At 35.7% G+C, this 22467-nt stretch overlaps 1 protein-coding gene across 3 annotated transcripts in view; it reads right to left on the bottom strand.

The window, feature by feature from the left end:
* Nucleotides 1-22467, bottom strand: part of LOC127282118 (homeobox protein homothorax) — a 388123-nt gene that overhangs the window by 124145 nt on the left and 241511 nt on the right. The window lies entirely within an intron of this gene.

The following is a 22467-nucleotide window of genomic DNA, read 5'->3' on the forward strand; positions in this document are numbered from 1 at the left end:
AAGGTTATTTGCAGATGGCTGAGAATTTAATCTAAGAAATTAGGAAGGAAATATATCAAGACGGAGTAAGATTCTTGGCGTCATGGTTTTTCCAGGGCTTGTTTTCATCCGAGGGTTGAAAGCAGTTAGCGGCGGTGGTTGGCATGCGACAAAAACGACAGTTACATCCTCCCGTACTATTTCTTCATATCCCTATCCCTGCTGGTCTTCCAGAAACGGATAGAACGGTCGTTCATGTCTATAAAGCAATGGCGAAATGACCGACCAAAGTCCTCTGATTGCAGTTAATTTACTCGACGAATCAAGTTAATGTAGCGTACACACTTGTACCGAGTGGCGCCGCGCTACGAGCAGAAAATGTCATGCACTATTAGAGCTTGCAATACAACGTATCAAAATAAACTTTTTTCTTACATTCCAACTAATAGAATTAAGACAAAAAAAAAGTTTAATTTGTCTGTACTACTTATATAAAAATTAGTTATAAACTAAATCTATTTTCTAGTTTAAAACTTAAGAGATTTCAACTTAAGTCTAATTTTTTATTGTGCTAAATTAGCAGCAAATAAAAAATATTCGTCAGTTGTCGATTGGAAGTGGAGTCTTATAAAAAAGGTTACTGTCATAATGCAAATTATTTTTAGTACTTTTTCATTATTTCTGCATTCTAATGAATCCGACTTTTGATTTCCATCACACACGATTTTGACAATCCATTTGCCAGTAAAATGAGTCTGTGAAAGAGAGGGTGGTTCAGCGCCATATCATTTTAGTGTTGATTTACACAGCGTCCAGCGCTTTTTTTTACTGTTCTGTTATTGAGATTTAAGTGCAGTCAATTATGCGTTTATGCGCTTGTACCCCAAACTTCATATCCTCGCCTTCTCTCATGATGCTCTCTGTTGGGTGAACTCGTTTTAATATCATCTCTATCTCTCTCCACCCTATTTGATGAAATCTGCAATTCCAATGAAAGAGTCCATTGCCTTTTTGTGATTCAGATAACTTTAGTTGAGTGATTTGAGAAAAGCGAATGAACTAAGATGACGTTTTGCTATTTTGGGACTTCCTAAACCATCTTGCTGTTGTTGGGTTATTAGTTGAAAAATCTATATTCAATTTAATGTACAAGTATCTAAAGCAATATACAAACACAATCTGGTAGTCTAGTGTAATAAATGTAATAATATTGGTAATACATGTAATATTAGCGTAATTCGGTGTCAAGTGTACACCTTTTTAACCCATCAACGCCATCAATTAGTAAACTCCCTCTCGTTGAAATTTAAGATGCAATATGTACCTTAGATTTAGCATATACAAATATACAGACTCAATTTTTCGAGCAATGTTCATTTCTTTAATCTTTAAAATTTATTTAAAATTAAAATAATTTATAATTCTTTAACGAATTTGTTATTTATGCCAAAATAGCATTTTCTAAAGAGGCAAATTTTTTAAAAAAATATTTTAATTGCCAGAATTTCATTGCAAGTATTTATAGATTAGCTATTTTAAATATGCAATTACGAACATTTCTGCAGTACTAAGTAAACTGAGTTTATATTTAAATGAAAGAAAGTATTATATGTATTTTATTGGATAAACCTTATTTTGTAAATAAATTGAGTAAATTGCAATTTTCAATTTTGTAACATCATTTTAATTTCTTATCTGTAGTGACTAAAAATTAATAGGCTAAAAAGTCTGAATCCTGCTGCTATAGATACCAGATGTTTCAGTAATTTAAGCTCTGCATCTCCAACTATAATTTTTCAAATAAATGTTTACGCATTGAGACGATATTTTTAAGGAAATATAGTTCTTAAAACTGTACAAGACAGTTATTTCTGGGACGCGGCTGCTCATACGTCAAAGCGTCACGTACCGAGGCAGACGCTTACATACATCGGCGACTGGTTATCTCGTCGAACCGAGACATCTTCCTCGTCGGAGAGTGGCCGTTCTAGCTTCTATTTAGGGCCCGACTTGGGCGCTCGTGCCACCGTCGAAATAACTGCACATATGGCAGCCGAAAATAAACCTCCTTATTCCCTTCTCGTTGATTCCCCCGACGGCGACGACTACGACGACGTCGGTTCTTCTTGCGATGAAGCTTAGTCTCCATTCCATTCTTGCACTCGACGTTAACACGCGTTGGTTTATCAGAGAGTAAGCTCAAAACAGATGGTAGGGCCAACATTAATCTTTGCATCTTGTAGCAACTTCCAAAGTTTGTGCATTTTTATTTCAGATTACGATCTAAATTTGGTTTTATAATATTTTCCTCTTCCGCAACTAGACTTTCTATTAAAACTTATTGTTGTAGTCACAAATGTTGTATGACACTGGCAATGTCAAAAAGAGTGTATTACAATGACGGAAAAGCAACTTTCTTAAGAAACCATAATTTTTTTCAAGATTTCTTAACAGATTATTTGTCATAAGATTATTTATTTATACGAGAATATTTTCGTTTATTAAAAGATCAGAGGGAATGAAGATAGAATAAAAGATGTCAAACGACAGAACAAGATGAGTCACGATACATATCAGAAAGGACTGGTATAATAAAGATCTGACATCAAAGGCAATTTTGCGGTTTTCGCCTCGACGTCGCATTTACATTGAATAGGATCCGGAAGAAGATCGGCAAAGAACTCCGCATTCCGCCGACGACTGACGTCGACGAGGCGCAACCGTGCGACGACGAACTGGAATTAAGTGCGCTCACTTAAAATGTACGTCATACGGTGCGGCGTCGAGGACTCGAATGCCCCTGGGAGACAGCTAATGTTTTCGCATACTTTGAATCGAGGGAGGGTCATTGCACCAAAACACGCGTTTTGGCTCGTAGTTCGAACTCCCTCATTTCAAGAAAGAGAGACAGAGAAAAGCATCTTCGGCAATTGCGTCGACTATTTTTGGCAGTGAGGCAACGAAAGTGCTCACAAGCTTTCTGAGACTCGTCTCCATTTCATTCAAATTGTTTTATTCATCTGAATAATATGAAAGCGTCTATTTAAGAAGAAAATATATTTCCTACAGTAGAAACGTTAATCTCGTTTAAAAATCAAGATGAAGTCACTCAATGATGTAATTAAAGTCATGTGTCTTTAATTGGACATCGCAAGAGGAACTTTTGAATTTTGCAGATACGTTTTCTGCTGGTTTGATTCGAGACCTAGTTAGTGAAAAGATTAATTGTCGATTGTGGGTGAGATGAGGCACGATGAGCAGTCGTCTTTATATGCAGACACTCGAAATCCAAGAGAGAGATGCAGGAAGAGAAGATGAAACTGTGCACACTGTGTTGCACAGGAAGAGAGACAGAGAGGCAATGAGGAGTTTGTCTTACAAATGAGCCGCGCGACGCAGATGATTTAGTACACGGCATGCATGCGTTAACCTTTGCTGTAACTGACGAAGCGTGGGTGGCTAGTTACACTTTAGTTATTAGCCTTCCCTGTTCACTATATCTTTACTCGGTCAATGAACAATAAATACCAAACCCGCACACTCTCTGCCGTTTAATTTCCTACTTGTGTACTCGCTTTGTCAAAGCAATCTCTCACTCCCATATTTGTGCACCGCGATTATCAAACTCATCTGCCAGAGCTTTCTTTACTTTCTCAAGTTGTTTCCAAGGCAAACGTTAATATAATAATCGAGGACTGTACCCAATATATGATTTCCATTTCATTCATTGTTTAATTATAGGACAAAATTCATTTAAGAATCCGACGACGATTTAATTTCTCGACTACAGCCATAATGGAGATAGAAATAATTGAAAAGTGTAGATAAGAAATATTTGCATTACTCAATAGTTACAAGTTTAAATCAATTGTAAACAAAATCTGATATGTGCTTTATGACGATAAAGAACAATGAATGATGGACATAAAGTGAGTTCATGCGGATTTTCGTAATCTCAGTGTAACAAAAAATGTCGCCACGAAGAAAAAAAGAAATATATATCGGAATAAAGAAAGAAGAGAAGTAAAGCTCGGATGAAACCAATGAGTTATGGAAGTCATACGGATTAGCTGATAGCATCAAGGCATCTACGCCTTGTCTCAACTCCTAATACAAAAATAATAAAAGAATGTGTACATTAGATATTGCTTTTTATATTATTGTTGTTTTGGTACTAAAATTTTAACCAAGTTAATCGAGACTGTTATTTCCCACAAATTGGAAAATTTAAATTTAAAGATTTTGGATAAATCGTTTTTCGAAATATATGACTCGCATGTTATAATAAACGACTATTCCTAGATATTTCTGTTATCTCTATGTACCTAAGGAAATGGAGAATTGGATATTTAAAGGAATTGAAAAGAGATATTGATAAATACTACGCAATAAAATAAGAAAAACTAAAAATATTAAGAACGACAGAAACAATGAAAGTGAAAGGAGAAAGTAAAGAAGAAAGAAGTAACAGCGCAGAGGGAGGAATCGAGCCGCACTTGATTGAGACATCGCTCGGCGGAACAGCTCTGACAGTTATCTGATTCATGGACATGCCGAGTGTATTTTATGCCGTACGACCTATGAATACAGATCGATCGTTGCCTGCCTGCATCACACAGAATGAGTGGCCCGAGGAGATCATAGGTACACTCTGGTATGGTTGTATCAATTACACATACATATGTGACTACGAATGCCTCGCATTTAACATCCAATTCGTAAACAAACAAGTTGTCTTTTTATTGTTATTCATCTTCCATCCCATAACCATCAGCATCTAAAGACACGATTACAACTGAATAAAAGTCTCGTAAGCGACACTCATTTCTACGTAGCTAACGAAACAACCTTCATTTGTCATTCATTTCTTTTAACGTTACAATCTTTTCTACATATTATACAAATAACAAAGAATGCAGGATATCGAACACTGACTCCTCTAAAGCATGAATGAATTTCGCGAGTCACACGGGAACGCATGCAAACCGGCATTACGATTCGACGTGTGTGCATTGTGCTATGCAGTTTTACGAGAATTTACCATGTGATAAATCGCAGCTTTATCCGGACAGTGGCGCTATTATTTGCCTAGATGCACGTATGTCCATGCTTTCGGGATGTACGGTGCTTTTGTGCGGGTGAGCTGCGCGAATGGCACATTCAATTTTCCTTTCGGCAAAGCTATGCCTGCAATGAAAGAGCTATGAAAAGAAAGGAAGAAATATTGAGATGCTGAGAAGATTTGCATTCATTTAATGCAACTTATATCATAGAAATCTACATCAAGTTGCTTTCATGTAATTAGAAATTGTTCTTCTATATTAATTCTCCTCAGTTATATATATATATATATATAATTACGATTAAGTAGTAATTTTTTACTTTACCGACAATGCGAAATCTATTAGAATAGATAATCGGCAGAAGTCCCACGATAAGCATTATCATTAATAGGGGTTAGAGTTTCCTCAGATGTATGGTGCACTCTTGCATGGCTTATTATCGATAGGATAATTATTTTCTAAATTAATTAGAAATTACTTTTTTTGACAAGAATGCAAAAAGAAGATCAATTATGTAACTTTCCCTCAAGTACGAATACTTCAATTAATTTTCTTTCATTGACAGTTACGCAAAACGTCATTTTCATTTACAGACCGAATATAAAAAAACTAGTTTGTGAAAATAAAAAAAATAATAAGCCTCACGCAGCTTGAGATAACTCATAGCTTTTTATTTTCATCCTGTAAATACATTTAAAAAACCATTTCATCTAGAATTTACCAAGTAGCCCAAGTAGAAATATCCGTAGCTCGCCGTAATTAAACACCGGCATGGTACTGATCCAATACTGGCTGTCGGTATTGACTTTCAGTACTGGCAGTGTACTGACTAATACACCGAATCAGTACTATGTCGGAGGTAAAAAAATATTAAAACCAGTACTGGCAGTACACTGTCATTCACACCGAATCAGTACTATGTCGGTGATAAAAAACATTAAATGAAAAAGTCTTTAAATTATTCCAATAGGTAGAAAACGATGATTTTTTATTTAAAAAAATGTATATTAATTTCTTTCGAATACTTTCCCTCAAAATTTTGGATGTAATTGTAATGTATTATTATATACCTATATAAAATATATTTATGTTTTTTTAGTTATTTTAGTACTCATTGAAATATGTGCATTAAGTTATTTATCATGCATACAATAACAATAAGTTGAGAATTTTTTTCTAACAGTTTTAAAAATAAAGCAAATGTAATTTTTTCACTGTAATTTTTAAATATTATTAATAATTAAATATTAAATTTAAAAAATTTTTTACCATTCATATTTTACAGTCGTCTTTTATTAACTTATTTTTAATTATGTAATTCATCAATCATTTTTGTCTGTTTTAATATTATTTACGGTAAAAATAATTTATTAAAAATATTTAACTGAAATTGATATTCAGTTTTATTTCATTAAATCTTTGTAAAAATTGAAAAAATTTTGTGAGTTTAAAAAATTTAAGAATAAATTCATTTTATTTTCGTGATCAATAGATAATACAAACTTTGAAATCAAAACTTTTGTATTAGGTGAACTACTTCAAGTCAGCACTTCAAGCCAGCGCGGCTGTGCGGTATGCGTATCTGACTTGCGTTCTAAGGGTTTAGGGTTCGATCCCCCATGCGTGCGAGATTTTTCGTTCTTAGTTTTAAGTGTTATAAGTACAATATTTGTTCATGTGTAATATCAATTATTAAATAATTATTAAATTAAGTATAAGTGCAAAGTAAAAAAAATTAAATATTATGAATTTAAAAAAATAAAAAAATTTCCAACACAAATTATTTTTTGTAAAATAATTTATTAAAAATAAAATAATTTAATTAATATAAATGATAATTATTATTTTAATTATTTATTGTTAATAATATTTTATATATTCTAAATAACATTAACTATTATTGGCTTCACATTACCTGTTCGTGGTAAAAATGGGAGTAATAAGCTAATAAGGATGAAATTTGCATTGGAAAGCGTGTTTTAGCATTTTGTAAAAAAGTGAGATTTTAAGTCCGGATGAGTACTTTGCCAGTATTATGCCAGTATTATTCTAGTACTACGTTAGTACTGGTGAGCGGGACAAAATCAGTACTGGACAGCGTTACCAGCCAGGGTTGGTCCACTACTGGCCCAGTACGGCAGTCAGTACTATTATACTGACTGGCAGTGTTGGGTCAGTACTATGCCAGTGGCACATTTCTACTTGGGAGGTAATAACTTCCACGTTATATCGAAAAATATGTTGTCTCATCAAAACTTTGAAATTAAAAATTTATTTGTGAAAAATAACATTGAAATATGTTGCTAAAAATCATAATTTTCTAAAATAGAAAGCATTTACGGTTCTTTTTTTTGGCGGTTGTTATTATTATTTCCTTCATTTACATTTATGAATTTCATTGAATCTATCTAATTGCTAATTAGGAGAAAGCTGCTCTGAATAATATTCAATTGATGAACAAAAAATACGGCATCAAGAAAAAATTAATTTTGACAGGAATTCTCATAAACTATAGAGAATGGTAGTCGCGGGATATTAAACAGGTGTCTGTGGAACTAATTAAGACAAAGCTACACGTCCCTTCTTGGCAATTATCATAGTAACCGCATCGTTGCTAGCAGCACATCACCAAACTAGCAGCAGACCCAGTTCTGAAGCATTAATTAGCGCAATCTTCGTACGTGCTTGCGGAAGGATCTCGAGGGTCACGATATCGTCCTCGTCCAATGCGAGGACGTGCAGCTCATCGACCAATTTTACTAGAACCTATATTACCTACATGTCCCTAATAATATTGGTACCGCCATATAGTCCACATTAGGACAAAAAATAGCATTTTCTACGATAGCGATAGGCAAGTGATTCGAACATCATTTGCATAGTACGATGGATCAGTAGGTTAAGGAGACGAGTCAATAGACGAGATATTGGATTCAAAAGCTCGAAGCCTTGAATCATTTGTTTTTTAAACCTTGATTCCTTCCAGTAACTTATATACTTTATTCTTTTAAAAGTTCCGTTTAATGGATCAATATTGGAACCAATGGTTGTTTTCTTGGTTTAGTATTGTTAATTATTCATTCATCAATGGCAAATAATAGTAAACAAAGACATTTGTTTTATTAAATAAGTTTTTCTTGATCAAGAATGCTGCCTCTTTTTTTACCTAGTTGCAAGATATCTCAATAGGTGAAATAAGTGTACGATCGTGGACGATCGCATTTCAATTAATAAAATATTTAAAAGTTATTACCATTGGTGATAGTCAATATTGCACCATTATTAGAATAATTGATTCCCATATATTATTGGCGCATTAATCATAGAGATTCATTTCTAACCGCGTAGGTTAATTTTACATTAGAAAAATAAATTGAAATATGTAAATAAAAATATAATTTATTACATGAGACTAAGTTATGTAAAGTTTTAGGCTTTTTTATTTGTTCTTTTTTTAATCCACAAGAGACTATGCAGTCGAGTTGAATTTGTATAAAGTCAAGTGCTCGTTTGGTGGGTCGTTAACGCAAAGATGTGCCAGTAAAATCGGTCGTTCGACTAGACGGTCGTAAGCGCCGAAATAAAAGTGCTAATGGAAACGCGCCACGGCACCGTCGACGTCGTGACTTGAAGAAAGAAAAAGACATAGACGTAGACATGTGAGTTGCGCTTGTTTTCGAACTGATCCCGAGCAATATTGATCTACGTGCATCATGACTCGACGCAGATCTCATATCTGTTATTACAATCTATGTACGTCTCTCTATAGAGTAAATCATTACAATATGTAAATATCCATAAAGATCCTACTATGGTTACTTTCAATTATCTAGTTTCTGAAGATAATAATTCAAAGAATGTTTATGATCTAAATGTATCAAACCAATTTTCCTTCTACATAAGTAATAATAATAAACTTGATTTTTAAGTTACTTACGTTAAAAAAAACATGTATAGAATTTTGGCGCAGGAAGAGAAGAAGTGATCTTCGGAGGATAAGCCGGGAGAATCGCCTCGCGCGAGGCAATTTGAGGTTAATAGTCGACGGAGTGTGCAGGACCCTTAATGTCGCAGATTTATCAAACGGGCGAAGAGACGAAACAAGAAAAGCTTGGCGACCGCTTACTCCTCTTGCCTCTGGTCCCCTGGCCACCACCACTCAGAGAGAGGAATGGGCGCCGCTGGACAGTAATGAGCCAGAAAACTGGCGACAGCTTGCTATGTGCGCTATCCATGTGCTACGAAACAAACTTCGTATGCTGCTTCAGAGTGTGTTAAAAATGTAAACGGGTGTGAGTCGTCGTATTATGTGCAGTCGGTGTGCGGCAAAGCAAGGGCCCATAATTCACACAAAAAGGGACCAGGCAATCTTGTTAACGCGCCCTACAGAGAGCACTGAGTTTCTTTAACTATGATACTATATCAATGATCTGTGTAATCACCTTAGAAATGCAATTAGATTGCATTTTTAAATTAATGTTTCGCGAAAGTTGGCTTTAACTATTGTAAAATGCTAATCACCTTAAAGAGACATTTGTAAAGTTCAATATTTAATATTTCATGCCGACTGTAAAGAACAAGGAGATTGGGGTTTGTTGTATCAGATATCTTGGAGGACGAATATGTCTAAAGGGCCTGATTCTATCAAGCCTGTGTGGCGGCTCAGACCACATAAAACCCGAAGCATAAATGCATAACTATCTGCACACCCCATCTTCCAGTGGAACGAGCGAACGAAAAGCGTTATCGGGTAGGTACCGAGCTGATAAATCCGGCAGAAGAGTAATGAGTTGAAATTACTCTTGTAATCTGGGTGACTGCTCGTCGGCGTTCATCGAATTGTCAACAAACTCGATAACTTATTTGCATTGCGTTTCAAAAAAAGAAATCACAGTCAACATTAATATGTTTTTTAAAACAAACAACTATAATTGTAAGTGCTGAATGATCAAGGTTTCAAAGAATCAAAATAATTTACCAAATCTCACATGTGAATTCTTAAGTTGATCGGTTTTTAAATAAACCTCGGCATAGCCGAGAAAATTTGGAACAATCAATTCCAAAAAAGCATTTAATGACTGCAGACGGGGATCAGAGTTAATAGGTTTGTAGAAATTAATAGCCTGACTGAGCACGTGAAGCTGTTAATAAGAGAGAAAGAGTGAACGCGATCCAACGCTCAGATTGTGCCACCATGTGCCTCTGTGCTCTGGCAGATCGGTGCCAGCAACATGACGTTGAGTGACACGTTTAACGCGTCCGTTTTATTGCAAGCCCCTCTTCTCTTGCCAAAGCACATTGCACCCTCCTATTTCATCGTACAATAAAACACGTGGCGACAAATTCGACGCGCAGCAATCACGATCAAAACCACCCTCGTTGGACTAGTGGTGGCGCTGCTGGTTATTGGTACTGGTTTGCGATGGATAACGTAACTCTGCGGTCTTTGGTCGATTTGATGATTCTGCAATGCGCATGTGGTGTACTATGCAAGCGATGACTTTGCGGGATTAGCAAATCAATCAAGAATTTGCGGTCCATATTTGGTAAAAGTAATTGAGCATTTGTTGCAGTCGTAAAGTTGCACTTTTACATTCTATAAATGTTTTCACTATTTAAAAAACTCTACTATTAAAAAAATCCATCAGTTGAAGAAGAAAACTTCCTAATGGTTGATATTGTCAAAACTGAAAAATCTTGATAAATGTTCAAATGTTTAACGATTTTAAAAACTGGGTCATCCGAATCTGCATCGAAATGGTTCGTCGCCTTTGGAGGCGGATATCTTCCAATTTACGAATGAATCCATGTATTTCTGAGGAGTAGTGCTTCTCGCTCGGTAAATTCACGATCAACTTGAGCAGCGAAGCATCGCCAGTGCTGCATCATCTTGAAGGTTTATCTCTTTAGGATCTCCTATCTCTCGCTCCAAACGTTCCATCGAACAATGCCTCGTGTTCCGATACTGTACCCTAAGTCTCCCTTTTGCATTCTACACCATTGACCACGCTCAAGTTTTGTCTACCTCTTCGAACTCGACGTCCCATTTAGAATAGTTGACATTAGAGGAAAATAAATCATCAAAATGAATTCAATTATTATCGGTAACTTTTTTTACTTCCCCAAAGCCAAACTAGAACAGAAATTAAATATGAACACTTAATTAATTTCGAAAGATGTGGAAGACAAGACGCTCGAATGGAGTGAATTTTATCGAAAAGACGATCCGACAAGCATAAAGTTGACGACGAACTAAGGGTGGAATAGGGGTGATGACGTGGGCCAATGGCTGCATTTTTAATACGTAACCAAAATAGCGCAGCAGAAGACGAAGAGTGTATTGCAATTGAAGAAGAAATAACGAAAGAACGATCAACCGCAGACAAAACAGCGACAGCTGCTACGAAGAAAACGGCGAGAACTAAATCCTAACTCTTCTTTTTCCCTCGCCCTTCAACATTTCGAGGTCCTCTTCTTTTTTCCTAAACTTAAAGACCCCATCGTACGTGTTCACACATTCTTTCCTCCCTGACGTTTCACACTCCTTCTCCTAACACTACTACTAATTCGCTCCTATCTTTACCAAGCATGACGAGTATAAACTACGACGAATTTGACATAGTCTGTGGTCCAAGTGCACGTCTCACAAAAAAGGAACGGAAACAAATTAAAAACTGTTTTCTCCCTGAAAAAAATGCTCGAGTCAAACAATCACACGGTTGAGTTTATTTATATAAGAGTAAAAAATATAACATAAACTTTGGGCTTTTATAAATCCTTGTAAAATAATATGCCCTATATACTTATCCAAGAATTCCTTCATGTCAAGTTTGTAAGATTCGTTTTTAAATGAAGGAGCCTCTTGACTGACACTTCAAAACAATTTGCAACTGCATGCTAATAATAGGATGCACATTAACGATGAGAGCTCTAAGGTAAATGACGCTATCAGACCATAGGATTGCGTAGCAAGAGAGTACTAGAGAAGTATTCTGGACAAGCTTACATGAGAGACTGGAAATAGGTACATAGGTGTTTGGCGCGAGGTCAACAGAAAGGAATACAGCAGTATTATCGGTGTTCAGCTTCATTTCCACTCGTAAACTTAAACCTTATGGCAGAATGCCACACTAGCAACAAACTTATCTCGCAGATACCGTCATACTACCATCTCCTTTTCATCTTCTTTCAATGATCCTTCGTTCGTAAAAGTATTCAGCGGATATGTAGAAAAATATCCTGCCGTCTGCGTGGGCGTTACTCTCCGTTTTTTTACGATTATTTCACCCAAGATTCTTTAAGCCTAGAAAATTACTTTGAAAACGTTGATCGAAGAAAATTATTTGTATTATTATCGATTTTAAGTCGAGAGACTTGATTAATTTTTTTCCTTATATGAATACCCGGATTAAATAACTCGACCGACGCTCGGACGCACGCTCTAATGGTAGTCGGGTAGCAGTGAGCCGCCCACAGGCTGTCACTGCTACTTGACTGGTAATAGAGCGTTCGTCCGAGCGTCGGTCGAGTTATTTGATCCGGGTATTCATATGTAGTAATAGTACCTCGATTCGCGCGGGAGCAAGATTCTTCTGTAATGGGTAATTCCAAATATTCCAAATATTACTTTTTATTTTGTACCTCTTACTGTTATACTTGATATTTGTCACTCTCGTTTAGTTTTTTTCGATTAGAAATGATAGCTTGTATATTCCAGGATCTAGAAAATTTCAGATAATATATGGTTTACATCGGGAGATGGAATTCAATTCACATACTCGTTTGTGTGTCGAGACCACCAATGCAGACACGACGAGACGTGTGGACAAGATGATGTCCTCGTAAATCAGAGGCGCTTAGATTGCGCCGTATTAGCGCCAGTTTTACGATGCACTTAGCAAGATATGAGGCCATGCGTTCTCAAGGGTCAGGGCCTTAAAAATGATGGTCAGCAAAGTAGAAATTATACTTATCTCAATTGCTTTTAAAAAAGTTGATTGTCACTGCATACAATTAGAAAGAGGGTTATATTTCCGTTTCAACTCTTTTCACTGAAGAATAGTTTTGTAATGAAGATAGGCATTTTAAAACTTTTTCAACTCTAGTGACAACCCAGAATTCTATTCAACTTGATTTATACTTATATTTTACTGCAAATATAAGCTGTGATGTAAACAATAATTACAGCTTCAGAAACTGCAATCGAATACTGGATAAAAATACTCTGATATCAAACGCATTTTTTCCAAGTCAACGAACATGATGCGTACACGACAAGGCAACGCATAAATTGATAGTTATTCTCGTGACAAGGATCCTCATCAGACAGAATGAAAAGTAATTTTAAGAATATTTTTCCCCTATTCATAGTCCTGAGATATAATTTAAAAACAATGGTGATATACATATATGTAAGCAGAAAACATATTAACTATAAATATATATTTATAATTCTCATTTGTATTCGTAAATTTATTTAGCCAGTTGGATCCAGTTACTCGTATAATGTTAACGTATGCAGACATTATCGCGTATGTAAATGTAAGTAGTGCACCTGCAGTGATGAATCGATTACTGTTGTGCCTTTCGATTTAAATTATAATATGAAATATCCTTCCTTTACAAACTGAACCACAAAAGCTGTAAGTTCCCTAAGGGAAATGAAGATGCAATTCAGTAAATCAGACAAAAATGAAATGAAACCGCATTTTTCTTTAATGAAGATAAGTTACTGTTAATCGCGAGAAGAATATTAGACTCTGGATGTGTTGATATTGTATTGTTTACCTGTTGTATGAAGCGCTTCTTAAAAGCATGCAGAGAACAGTGACGGGACATATTAGTAAGGGAGATCCATGTTTTGGTACAGAGCAGTTCGAGTTGTCATCCCTTGTATGGAGATCTGAGTGCGTCGCAACAGCACAGTGCATTCCCTGGATCTGGCATTGTTTCTATGCTTCCCAGCAATCTGTTTTCTGCCCTTGAGTCAAGCACCCTTGTCTGCCCTTCTCACATCCTCGAGCACTAGGGCTTCTAGAACCACCACCATTTCCCCTACGAAAACCACCCTCGGACCCTGTCGACAATTAGTTCCCTATTGACCTACCAAAACATCTAAACGCCAAAACCAACAAATATAAAAACAAAAAAACTCCCTAATAAAAATTGCAACTGATAAAGAGAAAAATTAATTCTAACAATTGTACACATAAAGTTGAAAAAATAACAGACTGTAGGAAGAATTCATAACAGGCAGAGAAGGTATATATGTATTCTCAAGATGCAGGAACAAATAGGCGGAGAAAGAAACAATCCAACTTGTGCCAAATTTATACAAGAACCACTTTGACACTTTCGATGTCATTCAGAAATGGTTAAATTTCTTAAAGGAAATTTCATATTTGACATCTTTCATTTTCTTCCATAGGAAAAAAAAATCATAATCTAAATTCCCGACATTTTTCGAATTTTTCTCCTTAAAAAGTTTTTTCTAAAAGGCAACGTTGTTACTTCGCCTGCCTGAAAAGGAGATATGCGTGGGCAGAGAAATGAAAAGGAGGATGTCCCTCGTCGAGATTGAATTCAACGGGTCGCTCAAAACTCGTAGGATGGTCGCGAAACCACGAAAAAGAAAGAAAAAAAGACAGACGAGAAAAAAGAGTTCATTGATACCATTGTATTCGAGACTTGCACGCCCATGTAAGACCAAATATAACGTCGTAATAACAAGACGAGTGCACAGTAATATCGTGCAAGACATGCGAGGTACTTGTTAAGCAATGTAAACAAATGAAATGTTTTGCGATCAGCTATCTTTTTTTTAAATATGCAGATATATTACTTCTCTGTTACTATTACCACCCTTAGGTGCACACCAAGTCTAAGTTTACGTTTTTTCGTTCAAGATGTATGCAAAGTACAATTTTAACCAATAAAGAAAAAAAGTTTTTTATTTAAAAACAAGTTTAATTTAATTTACATTGTAAAAACACACGTAATTGGACATTTAGAGTACTTAACCCAAATGTCACATACAAGTATTAAAATTCTGGTACTTAGAATAATTTTTTTTTTTAATTCTCCCCTTATAAAACATTATTTGGACATAAACAACACATCGCGTGAAAATGGAAGTATGCCTAAAAGCTAGAAAATTATGGGTAAAGACCATAATTTGTAAGCCTTCAGCCATGGTTCAATTTTTGGGGGAAAAAATATTTTTTCTTCTCCCATACTTTGTAAGCTTTCAGCCAAAGTTGAAATATCAATAACAAATTTTTTCCCATGCTTGAACTTTCTAGTGGCCCTGAACTGTCCCTGATCGGGACCAGATTATTATTTACTACCAGGGCCTTGGTAGGGAAATTTTTACACGGGAAGTAAGTGGGAAATATTCTTAAAATAAATAATATATTCTTGACTCCTATTTAAGTAGACATTCTTAAATCTAGAATATCGATTTTTCAGAATTACGTACTGTTATTTCAAATTTTCAATATCAAGGAAATAAAGACCGTTTAGTGAAATACACGGAAAGAAAGTTTGTAGCAATATTTGATATTATGGTGTTACTTTTTAGTATATTTGGTTACAATTGCGGAACATTTTGGCATGATAAAGATTTTCGATACTATTTTTAAGAATGATTGAGATTAAAATAAGAATATGTAATATAGTTGGAAAGAAAATTTGATATAATATTTACGAAATCTGAAATCTTTTTATTGAAACACAAAAATGTCAAATTTTAATAACCTCTTTATCAATTTTTCTAACCAAATATTTCAAATTTCGTAATTAGAATTGTATAAAATGATATAATTATTTCAGATTTTGATATATTTGATATGAAAATTGAAAAAGAAATATCAAAGTTAACGAGATTCGACGAAATTTGCCGAAGTTGAACGTTCGGAATTGCCCGATCCTCACCGAGTGGTAACGAAGACTGACGAAGCTCTTTCGACAAGCCCCTTTTTACCATTATCTTGATACAGACCTGAATTTCTTTTATATAATTAATTTCGAAGATTTTACCCTCACAACAAAAGGATATTCAGGATATCCTTGGGACGTCCTGGGGATATCGATTTTTTTTCGGTGGTTTGGATATCCCTGGGATATCTTAGAGATGTCCATGGATATCCAGAGGATATCTTAGGGATATCCGAATCGCCAAAAGCAAATGGATATCCCCAGGACGTCCCAGGGATATCCTAAATATCCTTGTGTTGTGAGGGTACAATAAATCAGTAAAAAAAATTGTTCTTCAAAAAATAATAAAATATTTAATTATTTCCCAATAAATAATGATTTTTATTTACATTTTTAAACATGTTTTGATATAATTTCACCTTTCTCATAAGCGGTGAAAAATATGTCTGGTTAGTATATAAGAATGGTCACATCAGTTTTTCACATGAGCGTAAATTTGTATATATGAAGCGTTATTCTGCGAATGTTATACGTATTATCGTTAGTATAGGTTAGGAATAAAAATAAGCCAATCGATGTAAAACAATGCGGTGTATGTGTGTGTGTGTGTGCATTTAAAAGTTCATATCCTCGTCTATCTTCGAGATGAGAAAGAGATTAAACTTTGGCGTAGAATCTATTGGTGTTTCTGTCGTCATCTGTCACGACTGAACCACTTCGAATTTTTAGTATAGTTTTAACAAATTTCGAAATAATCTTTCCAAATTTTCATATAAATTTAGTAAATAACAAAGTGCGCGTCGGTTTAACTTACTTCTGGTTTTTCGTATAAATTTATCAATTTACGAAATAATAATTTCAATTTCTGGAATATATTTACTAAAAAGACTATTGGTAAAAATATACCGATTTTCGTTATCAAACCCAAATGTTCCGCGTTTGAAAAAGAGAATACTAAAATTTCCTATCAGATTTATCAAATATTGCAACTAAATTTCTTTCCGTGTAGGCTTCTGCAACCGCCATGTTAGAACATTACATTTCAATAGCTGTAGTGTATATTTGCTTCATGTTCATGTATATATTAAATCCAATACAGATTTTTCTAACAGTGTAAACTATGTAACCATCACGGTTGTATGACAGATAAACTTTCGAAACAATCTATTATGTATTCCCTTTACAGGACGTAAAACGACTAATGCAATTGAGTAAAGAGGAGCAACAAAGACCAAAGAGTTTTCTTCAATTATGTGAAGCAAAGTACTCTTCAAAACATAAAGATTAAAATAAAGACTAGACTTAAAAAGAGCAAATGAAGTCGTTCAGGCCCTTTAATTAATGAGTACGGCCATCGAAAACGTCAAAGAAGAGCGAACACATACGCCTCGAGTGCTCACACGACATTCCTTTGTTTGATGACGCGAAAGTCAAAGCCGCTCTTTTGCGACGCACGCCTAAGTTCTCTTGCTTTTTCATTAGTATTTCTTTTATTCCTTTTGCTTATTTTCTTCCTAGCTCCTCTTTCCTCTCCAGTCCCTTTCCACTCATCTTTCCATCATCGCGAAACGATTACTGATCCCCGAAACTCCATGTGACAGAAATTTATGTAATTCGTTTAATTGAAATTTCGTCCTACAAAAGTTTTCAATAGCAGACTTTCCTTTGGTCAAAATTTCAGTGCAATAGTAATAGAGACATCAACTTTTTTAATGTATTTTTCACAAAATTCTCATTTTTTCCTCGTGATTTCTCGTTCGAATGCATTTTACTTGGCATACTTTGGCCCAGCACTGGCGCAGCAAAGCAGAATTAAGAATGATCCTGGTAGAAAAAATTCGTGACGTTAGGTAGGTCTCAGTCTAGACTTCGAAAACACTATAATGGCGCTAGGAACATATGTGAACTGATATTCTAGCAGAATCGACTAGCGCTATAAAAGGGTCAAGATGAAATCGCAAGACTAGACTAACATCAAGAATCCACTTGATTAATTCTGCCACAAAAACTTACGACAAAAAATCGAGTTTTTTCACGTAAAAGCAGTGTATTATTTTCTTGAAAACAATTCGTTTCACCCAAAATTTATTATTAAACAAAACAAATCCCAACAATGCTATGTATATTGATACAATTTAATAGATAAAACCTATTAAAAATATCACATTCAAAGAATTTAAAACAGTAATCGATCCGCATCGAACATTTAAAAAACGCTTAACATTTCATATGTAGAAACAGTTATAATGAAAATTAAACAAGATCGATTGATAACTTCCATTTAAACATTCCTGGGACATACGGATATCCAAACCGCCCGAAGCCGAGAGACATGCTTATAGGACGTCCGTAGGATATCCTGAAATATCCGTTGCTCAGAAGTGGCAAATTCCAAGCTTCATTTTATAAGGGAGAGAAAAAGATAGCATACTATATGGATTCAATTTTTTTTAATGGGTCCCTCTCTCAAAGCCTTGTGTGGATCCACCCCTGCGGTGTTGTGAGGGATTAGACTATAAATAGCGATATTTCTTTCTTCCAATATAAAATAATGCTGCTAAAACACAAAAAGGCTGTATAAGAGTAACAGAGAAACTGATTCTATAGCAAAGTTTTTAATTTGCAGTTGCAGTTAACGAACATTGTTTAAAATTTTAATCGGATAGAAAAAGTGTAGGAAAGAGCTCGTTTTGAATTGGCTCACTTTTAAAGTTGTCTTACGTTAGCAAATACTATCTATATATGTGTATCAGAAAAAGTAAGCTCGTGTTTGTGCGCACAGATGTACGTTCGTACGTAGATGCGACGGAGGATACGGTACGCAGGGCACTCTCTTCATTTCCAGCCTGTCATGAGCAGAAGAAGATTCGGGCTGCGTTTGACAGCTGCAGAGTCTGGGTTGGGTTCCAGGACAGAAGAGAGACAGAAATAGAAAGAGAGGAAGGGAGAGAGACGTATGGGTTAGGTTAGGGAACTCTGTATAATGTTCTGGAACACAGTGTGCCCACGTGACTGTACACCCCTCCGTTTCCTTTACCTACTAATGCTTACTCTGACGCAACTAATTACAAGGTCAAGGTTTCTTTGATCAGGACAAAGGTTTTAAAAATTTAATAAATAAAAACCATTTGTTTTTCATATTGTTATTAATTTGCATTTGACCTGTCCTTCTGAACTTGTTAGTTCGATTCGTTCAGTTCTCTTTTATTCGTCGCATTGATTTTAACCTCTTTCCCTCTTGGTTAATTTTACCCTTTTCTCTAACACATACCATATTTTTATTATTTCAAAGCTCTTTTGTCTGTTTTTACATACATGAAGTATAACGAAAACTAGAGGTTTAAGCAATTTTTTTTCATAACTAAAAAAATGAGAGTAAGATTTAATATCATCCGACTAGAAAATGAGACAACTATTGAAAGGCAATGTTTAAAAGAAAAGCATGCATCTGAAAATGTTTTTATAGAAAACGACACATAGTCTACTTTTGTAAACTATCCTTATTTAATTCGACACATGCTTGCATAAAAACATTCTATACAGAACTTATTATTAATTAAATTATTGTATATTATATAAATTATTATTAATTAAATGTTTACTAAAATTCAGTAAGGAATTATGTATAATTGTTCTAGTGAAATTCTACAAAACATTTTTTTATAATGTTTAAATTACATTATTAATAATTAATATTGTCGCCAGCTAAATAGTTATTTCCTTTTGAAGTTTAAATGTAGTAAAATATATCCCGACTTGTATTGAATTCTGAAATAAAATGTCATTCCGTGTTTAAAGCCAAGTTCGGAAATCAGTGACGATGTTTGAAGAATGTACTGTATTATATGAATCTAAAGAACGATATTGAATATGCGCACTATCCTAAAGAGTTGATACTGTAGCAATATTATACTTTATGGGGCCATTGAGCTTGAAAAATAATACATTTAGTCGACATTATAACTCTGGCACTATTATGCGCAGCTGCTTTTCAAAGCACTGCCCATTCCTATGACGAACTACAGCAGCGTGAATTTCATATTTCGAAAAATATCACCTGATAGTCGCGAGATCCCTAGAATACAGGTACGTCCGTAAGTACCACTTGGCGCAAGTGACTTTCTCAGACAGTCTCAGCCGGTTTCACATGCACATATCCCCAAGTCAAGTTTTCAATTCCTTCGCCTTACAACGAAGAACATTTCTCGTCCTGAAGAAAATGTTACTTGCAGTAGTAGTGGTGAAGGCGAAATTTGAGTTCCACAGGACGCACATATGCAACTCTGCAAGACGAGTATGAGTTTCCAGAACGCGCAGATGCCTGTTTAATATCAGAGCCGCACATGGTTTCGCTCGGAGACACATTTCACTAATATTGCTGCATTGCGCAGGGTAGAGAACAGACGGGAAAGAGGGGATTTAAACTCCCTCATACATGCTTTACATATCTCTCCTCGCATTAATATATTCAACACGTATGAATATTACACAAGAGTCGGGGGTGAGAGGTAAGAGTGAAATAAACTTAAAGGGAGAGAGAGAGAGAGAGAAGTGGATTCGTTCGCGTGCGCGTTCAGTAGTACACACATTGGTTAAAGCATTGTACCCATCTCCACAAGCTTCATGAAATCTGCGGCTTTCATTGTTCCACGATGGAGCTTTGTGCTTTGTGGCTCGGCATAACTCCGGAACTATTCCCCCAGCTTTGAATAAGGAACTAATGAATACCCACGGACCATGTCGCACTGCTTTATTTCGTACACCGTCTATCAGGCACAGATTCAGAAAAGTTGTTTGAAAGACTCTTCAACTTTCGAATTTCAACTGAAAATAATTGTCAATAATCACAATGGAAACCAGACAATCTTCATCGATTTAATTTTTGCTGTCTTTCGTATGTATTGGCGAGAGAATTTCAAATCAAAAAGTCCTCCTGTTAGAAAAAAGAATTTGAAAAAATGAAAGTATAATCGACCAATTGGAGAGAGAAGTTTGGTTCTAAGCCGATGCAGCAACGGCAGACCACCTCATGTTCTTCGATTAGTCGAAGAGCGCCCCGACCATGACCTCTTCTCTTCACTCCTCTCTTTGGATGTCCTGTGCTAACCTATAGGTAGACGCACGCGTTCTCTCTCACCTCGTGTTCCATCTTGCGGCACTGATTGGACGATCCATCACTGCAGCCTGTAGCCTCATCTCCTCTCCAAGTTCTCTCGTTTCTCGTTCTTCTTCATCTCTCTTTCAGTCTATACTGTCTATCTCCGATTCTCTGTTTCAGCGGTCAGGAACTGGACGCACGCACAGGACTGAGAGATTCTCACGTGTATACCATATGGGAATTGCTTCACGCACACAACCTACAAACAGTCTTGGAATCACGCGTGCGCGCGAGGAAATGGCTTTTGAAAAAGGCCGGGCGTGTAATTGGTTCTTGTCGAGGCGGAAAGCGCGGTGTGTTCACTGAGAGAAGAGGAATTTTCTATCCTTTGTTCGTCCCAGTGAAACGCAAACACCGACGAGAATACACTGGATTCCATGTCAGTGTTTGCAAAAAGGCTGCTTACATATAACAAAAGTCGGCTTGATCTCTGACATAATATCGATAAAGAACAAATACTTTTATTCAGTAGGATCTGTGTATGTTAATTCAACTCACACGTTCAGCAGATGTCTCTTGAAATTTTTACAATACCATGAGATTGAATTAGTAATTTAAGATCGCCGAAACCCCCTAGATGGACCGATAATCGTATTTTTGGGTACTAATTATTTGATTTATTACTTCCACTGCTGAGACAACTATAGTCACTGCAGGAGTCACATAAGTTACTGGAAAGGAAGTCAAGAAAAACAAATCTTCTAAAACTTTCTTGTTCTTTCAACTTGACTACATCACCATATTTTGCTATTCTTGAAAAGAGAATCGGCAAGGCGCGAGTCTGAGCATCGCTCAAACTCTGCACAATGTTAAAGAAACAAGGAGAAAAAAGAAATCCATGTTAGCCAGAAGCCAGATCGTGGAAGTGGAGCGAATATATATGAGACTCGGTCAACAATGGACACGGAACATGGACGTGAAACCTCCAGGTTGTTTACTACTGAGCTACGCTGAAGCTTATCTCGAATAAATGTCCAAAGATGCACGCTTCTGCTTTTTATTAAAGGTCCATTCAATAGGAGACCACATGTAACAACGATCTTTAAGATTAATAACAATATGAACATAAATAAGCCATGTGAACCTGATTGGCAGCTGTGGTTTATGTCAACTTTATGACTATCCAAGATTCATTAACAAGCGAAATAATTGATTCATTCTATTTTCCTTCCTTTTTTGGTGCTATTTATGCCTATTGACTGCTTTTAGTACTTTTTCTGCGGCGGTATTTCTCTACGCTAGCCGAATGAGTGATTGGAGAGAAGAATAAAGAGAACCGAGGATAACAATGGCTGCCAACCAAAACATCCGATAAATCTAACCGGCCCGAAC

The sequence above is a fragment of the Leptopilina boulardi genome, unplaced genomic scaffold, assembly GCF_019393585.1.
Source record: "Leptopilina boulardi isolate dan_hultmark-lab unplaced genomic scaffold, ZJU_Lbou_2.1 LbouV2_280, whole genome shotgun sequence".
Classification (NCBI taxonomy): domain Eukaryota; kingdom Metazoa; phylum Arthropoda; class Insecta; order Hymenoptera; family Figitidae; genus Leptopilina; species Leptopilina boulardi.